Source organism: Phytophthora cinnamomi (assembly GCF_018691715.1).
Source record: "Phytophthora cinnamomi strain GKB4 chromosome Unknown Contig37, whole genome shotgun sequence".
Lineage (NCBI taxonomy): Eukaryota > Oomycota > Peronosporomycetes > Peronosporales > Peronosporaceae > Phytophthora > Phytophthora cinnamomi.
The window spans coordinates 528,004-535,053 of NW_027150970.1; positions in this window are offsets into that span (position 1 = coordinate 528,004).

Consider the following 7,050-nt stretch of genomic DNA (forward strand, 5'->3'; position numbering starts at 1 on the left):
TGTTGAGGCATGCACTGAGTTATTGATGGCAAACTCTGCCATCGATAGGCACTCGCTCCAGTATTGGAACGAGTGAGCGTAGCTCTTCAACATATCGACGAGCACGCGATTCACGCGCTCGGTTTGACCGTCCGTCTGCGGATGATCCGCAGTCGACATGGAAAGCTGGCTGCCAAGAAGTGTAAACACGTCTTGCCACAGGTGCGCTCTGAAGCGCGGGTCTCTGTCCGACACGATGTCGGTCGGCATGCCATGGTGTTTGAACACCAGGTCGACGAACAGACGGGCCGTCTGCTTCGCGGTTACCTCTGCTGGCACCGCAGCAAGATGTACCATCTTGCTGAAACGGTCTACAAAGACCACAACACCGGTGTTCCCTCCGCTATCCGGGGGAAGACCAAAGATGAAGTCCAAAGACATGGACTTCCAACACTCCGACGGAGTCGGTAGTGATTGCAGTGGAGCTTGAGCGAATGGCGCAGGCTTTACGCGTTGGCATACCTCGCAAGCACGGAGGTACTTGCGCACCCACTTATACTGGTGGTGCCAGTAGAAGTCGCGCGTGAGAAGGACGTAAGTCTTCTCACGTCCGAGATGTCCCGCAGTCGGGGCATCATGATACTCGTACATGATCCTGAGTCGCAGGTCATGGTCATTTGGCACGACAACGCGATCCGCGTTGTCGTCGACTGCGTTGTAGAGTAGCAGTCCGTCGTGCACACGAAAGCGGTGTGCACGCGCTCGAAGGTGCTTGGGCAGCTTCTGACGGGACTTGTCAGAGGGCGCTGTGCCATAGGCCAGCAAGAGCTTCGCGTCCGCGTCGTGCGCGTACGCGGCCTTCACATCATCCAACAGAGATGATGTGGGTTTGCTCGATCGCATGGCGTCAATGGCATTGACGTCAGCAGCTTCTGCATAGTCCGGCCGACGTGATAACGCGTCGGCCACCACGTTCAATCTTCCGGGTTTGTATTCGACCCGGAAGTTATACTCCGCAAAGAATGAGAGCCATCTCGCCATTCTTTGTGATAGGTGTGGCGACTTCACTGCAGTGCGCAGTGAAGCATGGTCGGTGCAGACCACAAACGGTCTACTTCCAAGCAAATACACTCTGAAGTTTGCGAGTGCGTATTTCATGGCAAGGAGTTCCTTGTCTTGTACCGGATAGTTGCGCTCAGCTGGCTTCAGCTGACGCGATTGGTAGTAGACGACACGATCACGGGCCTCGTGATCGTGCTGCATCAACGCGCATCCAATCGCGAAGTCGGATGCGTCACCCACTACGTGAAATGGGCGATCTTGGTCAGCCACTGCCAAGATCGGCGCCTCAGTCAAGCCCCGCTTGACTGCATCGAATGCCTTTTGGCAATCGGGTGTCCAATCCCACACAGCTTCTTTCTTAAGAAGCTGTGACAGCGGGCGGATCTTGCCCGCGTAATCCTCCACGTACTTGCACAAGTACGTGGCCAAGCCAAGGAACTGCCTCAGTTCCTTGACACTTGAAGGCGTTGGCCATTCATTTATCACTCTGACCTTTTCCGGGTCAGGGCGAACACCATTCTTCCCTACGAGACACCCGAGGACGGGTATCTCGCTCGCGCCGAAGAAGAACCACTTCTTCAGGTTCGTGTAGAGCTTATGCTTTCACATAAGCTCAAGTAGCTTCCGGAGATGCACCCTGTGCATCTCTACGTCGGTCTTCCCGTCCACAGCTCGGCTGTGGATGAATACATCATCGAAGTAGCTCGGTGCGAAGTCGCGCACCGAGCGCAACAAGTGCGTCACGCACCTGTTGAAAGTCGCAGGGGCGTTCTTAAGCCCCTGTGGCATTACTAGCCATTCCCAGAGCATGCCGCTTGGCGTGCTCACTGCCGTGAGAGGGATATCGCTCTCACGCATTAGGATTTGATAAAATCCATCTCGCAAGTCGAGAGCACTGTAAACGGTGCTCCCGGCCATCGAATCGATGATAACATCTTTTCGCGGTATCGGCGTCTGCGCCGGTACCGTCGCATCATTCAGCTTGTTATACGCATGAACGATGCGCCATCCGCCCTGTGGCTTCTTGACACAGAACGTCGGAGCACTGTGCGGGGACTTTGATTCCCGCACTTGTCCTGCTTTACGACGACTTTCAAAGAAGTCGTTGATTGCTTTTACTTGCTCTCGCGGCGGTGGCCACTGCCGCGTGACACAGTACTTCGTGCTCGGCACGAGATCAATCTCGTGCTGAATGCCCTTATCCTGCGGAAGCTCCGCAGGAATGTCTTCCGGGAGTACATCTTTGTACTGTCTCAATAATTCGTAATAGGGACTCGACTTCAGCGAGTCCCAACCTTGTAACTCAAAGCGCTCTCGCTTCGTCTTCGTACTGAGAGTATCTTCACTCTCAGTGGTATTTCCCATGAAGAGCAGTCTCAGCTCTTCGCTCTCGCTCTCCGTTCTTTCGCTGTTCGAAAGAACGCAGACCTGCTCGATGCGTCCATTGTGCAAGTCGCGCGTGAAGCGATTCCAGGTCATGCTGGAAGCGAAGTCAACTCCGACGCCGTCGTCGGAGGATTAGATAGTTCCATTTCACAATACTGGAATCCAGTATCGGTGCGCGTCAAGACGCTTAGCGTCTCGACGTCCGGCGTCACCACCTCAGTCTGCCCAGCAGACAGTTCTTGTTGCGTCTCGGTCCTGGACCGAGACTTGCGCAGCGTTTTCCGTTTGCGCCGTCTTCTTGTTGTGCGGAGCCCGGCTCCGCACAGTTGTTCTTCTTGTCCAGGCCCGGCCGTGGACAGTCGTTCGCCGGCGGATCCTGTCCGCGGGCGCGCGGTATCAAGCCCGGCTTGACCGCATTTTCCTTCGTGCAGCCCGGCTGCACGGTAATGTGTCCCTTCGCCGGCAGACCCTGTCTGCGGGCGTGCGATATCAAGCCCGGCTTGATCGCATGGCGCTTCGTCGTGCAGCCCGGCTGCACGACAGCATGCAAATTGCGTCAGTGCGGGACGTTTGCAACCGTCCGCACTGTTTGCAGCGTCAACTCCCGGAGTTGACACGCCTTCGTCACCTCGACGCCATTCATTGGCGGAGCCCCTCATGACCGAGGGTGCGTCGGCTCCCGGAGCCGACGCGTCGTTGTCGACCTGACCGCTTCGGGTCAGGGACTGTCCCTTACACGCTTGAACGTGGGTGTTGGTTCCCGGAACCAACACATCTTTTTCTTCCGACGTCGGCAGCATTGCCGACGTGGGTCTCACTTGTGCGCGCCCTCGCGCACTTCATGGGCACTCCGGGACAGCAGCATGAAGCGCTGTCTCGACTGGTGAGCCGCGCGCACCTGCTGGTGCGCGCGCTGCGGTAACAAGGCCATCGCCCTCTGTTCCGGCGTCACGGCCGAAGCACACGAGCGTGCGCTTCTTCCAGTCTATTACCGGATCATGCCGTGCAAGCCACGGCATGCCCATTACCACGTCGAACTTATCGTCCAGGTCCAGGACGATAAAGTGTTCGACAAACACTCGTTGTTTGTACGAGAAGCGCACGTTCACGACGCGCTTCTCGGTTTTCACGATGGCACCTGTTGCCAGTCGTACCTCCAGAAGACTTCGAGGTGTATCTACCTCCTCGAAGTCAAGTCTCGGCAGGCTTCGTAGTCGAACAAAGTTGTTCGACGCGCCTGAATCTACCAAAGCTCGAAGAGAGTCACTCGCTCTCTTCGAGTAAACCTTCAAGATGACTAGGTTCGGCCTGTCATCTTGTTTCTTGCAGTGAGAGCTGGTCTCACTGGGGCTGCAGTCTCAGTGTCGCGTTCCCGATGTCGGCACGCGCGACTGCATTACCAGTAGGGCGCCCCGCGCCTACTGGATGTTCGCGTTTTTTGTTGGTCCGCGGCGATGCCTAGCATCGCCACGACGGCCACCTCCAGGGGGCATGGGAGCTGTGCACTCCCGTGCAAGTGACCGATCCTTCCGCAGCGGAAGCATCGCACGTTACCTCCCTGCTGCTGGTAACCAGCAGTTGTTGCGCTCGAGAGGTCCATTGGCTCCGGACCTCCCGTCCTCGCTACCGGGCGCGGTTGCGGCCTCGGTACGTTTACATGGAGTTTAGCCTGCCGCAGGCTAAACTCTTCTTGCATGGCAAGAGTGATTGCAGCTTCGAGAGTACTCGGGTACTCTCGAAAGAGATAGGTCTTCACAGGCCCATCTCTAAGCCCCTTCATGAACGTGACGACCTTGGTCGCCTCGTCAATCGGGTTAGTCACGATATTTGATACCAAATATCGTGCGCGCTGCGCGTAAGCATGGACGTCATGCTTACCCTGCTGAAGGTCGAGGAACTCCGCCCTCGACCGGAACTCGTTTTGCGGGGGCTCAAACGCTTGTTTGAGCTCCTTTTTGAACACTTCGTACGTGTTGAAGCACGTAGGATCGGAGAGTCGGCGCCCACACGCCCAACTCCTTGCGCGTCCGCCAAGGCAGGACATGGCGAACGCGACCTTCGACAGCGGGTCGACGATGCGTCGAGCCGCTATGGCTGTGTCGAGTTCGACAAGCCATCGGAGGAGAGGCTCGCCCTCTCTTCCCACATAATTGCTTACGCTCAACTTTAATGGCTGAGCACGCGGTGTCGTCCCTGACGACGCCGTCACTGAGGAAGCAGCATCACGCTGCTCCTTCATGATGAAGCCCAGAGCAACACCATGTTGCTCCGTCGGCGATAGCGTACGCAGCATTGTAGCTATCGCCGCTTCTCCAATGACTGTTGACAGTCGTTGGAGGGCCTCCCACTCTGGGTCAGACAGGTGGGGCAGTCAGCGCGTGCAACATGCGTTGCAGGCGTGTTGGAGCTCTCCATGGGCACCTCCGTGCTCATGTGGTTCTCGGCTCCGCGTTCGTACGCCGCGTACGAACGTCAAGCAGTCGGTCGTTGGACGGACTACGAAGTGCTACCAGGTGTAGTGGGTCTAACTTGACTCACTACTTTAGCTTACACGTTGCGCAACGTGTATGAGGAAGCGTAAGTACTTAGTAATTACTTAGGTTAATTATATTTGAATACACAAATATAAGTTAAGTAACAAAAGGATTCCAAGTGACTTAGATTAGGTAAAATGAGAACTGTATTGTTTGTAAATTGATCTTCCTCTAAAATCTGCTAAAAACTGTTTATCATCTATGCAAGGGTTGGCAGCGGCTGGCTGTCAGAGCCCCGCTAATATGCATGTCTCTGATTGGTAGAAAGATGCTGCTTTCTACCAATAGGATCTTTTGGGTATGTGTGGACCACTCACTGTGGTGGTCCACTTCAATGTATCCATCGGTGTGTCTTACACCAATGTGAGGAAGTATCCAAAACGTTTAACAGATAACCTATCTGTTAAATTCACAAGTGGCTTGCAGCCACTTGTACGTGTAACCCCGTTACAGGGGCGATAGACTCTACGCCTGGGTGGGTTGATGACGGGTCTCAACAAACAGTTCGCGTGACGTCCGATCACGAACGAGACATCCAACGGCGGTTCCGTTGAAAGCATGATCATACCGGGGGACGCAGCCTAGATGTATCACACGGCCGACTGTCCGTGTGGCGACCCACCTCGAACGCGATAGCGATCGGCAAGCTACATCCAGTTTTGGGTGTGACGGTTGTGACGACGGTGGCGACAGACGTAGCGCGTTGGGGGGCATAGGCGCATGTTCCAGCTCCTGCCTACGGGCGTACCGGCAACACGTACCGGCCATCGGCGAACAGGGCGCCATCTGGCTACTAGCGATCGGGTCCCCGACGCTGAGCCTGGGAACCAGTAGCCTGACGACCATTTGCAAATGTGTCGATCGTCAATGTGCGTGCTAGCAATCAACGAGCGGGACAACCGACGGCAACCGAGCGTGAGACCCATCCAGGGACGGATCAGTCTCAGCGACGTGCCGAGCGTGCTTGCCATGAGCGAGCAGGACCAACGCAGCGCTTGACGATCGATGGCAATCATGCCGACCATCATCGGACATATCAGTCATCGACGAACGTGCCATCTACGGCCGCTGTCGACCCGCGGGTCGAGCATCTGTGAGAATGACGGCCGACTGGGAGCATGTTGCCCTCATGAGCGTATCGAATATTGGCGAGCGTGCCGGCCGAAAGCGAGGATGCCGTCCATCAGCGAAGTATCAGCGGTCGATGAACGTAACGGTCGGGAGGTTGAACCGGGAGGTGCTGTCGTCAGCCAGCGGGTGGGGATTGCGTTGGAGGGGGAGGAGGGGGGCAGCTTGCGTGACAGTGAGGCTTGAGCGAAGATCGGCAAATCGTAAAATGAGCTTTGGATCAGCGCTCCCATTCGCTTCGCTCCGATCTTTGTGTAAGGATGTTGAAGTGGGCATCGTGAGAGGTGATTGGCGGAATCGTTTTCAGCGAGCGCTGATTGGCGGAATCTAGTTTCCTGACCAATCAGACACTCTTATTTTCATTTCGACTCTTCTGATAGGCGGATTCGAACCAACGGCGAAAATCATGGGTTCGCGCGCTTTTGGGCGCGAGCTACTTGAACCCGAGACCTTTCACGCGGCGTCTCGGGATTGGTTGAAGGTCTTCATGGCCCCACCCCAGCTTGAATCCCTAGTAACCGCGATGTGAAACGCACCTTCTATATTCACGTTAGAGGGGGTTTAAGGTATATTTCTTCAACGAAGTTAGCACTCGCTCGCGGTTGTGGCCACTACCCTCACACTAACAGCACTTACTGTTCTACCTCCGATAGCCATTTACTGTCGCTACGCTGCTCGACTCGGGCATTCGACCAAACCACTGGGCGAACAGCCTAAGCACGCTGCATGTACAAGGGTAACTCCCGGTGTTGTATTAGTTGTATTTACTCTCTCACGAGGTTTCCTGACACACAGCTGCCAAATGCATGCATGAAGTATATATACAATAAAGCTACTAATGGTAATGCGATGCATTATAAAGCATAACTACTTGATATCATTGCAAGCCATGATCACGGTCACAGCATCGCGACAACAGAAGCGTACTCACCAAACGTGCAGATAGTAATCGCAGGGGGCT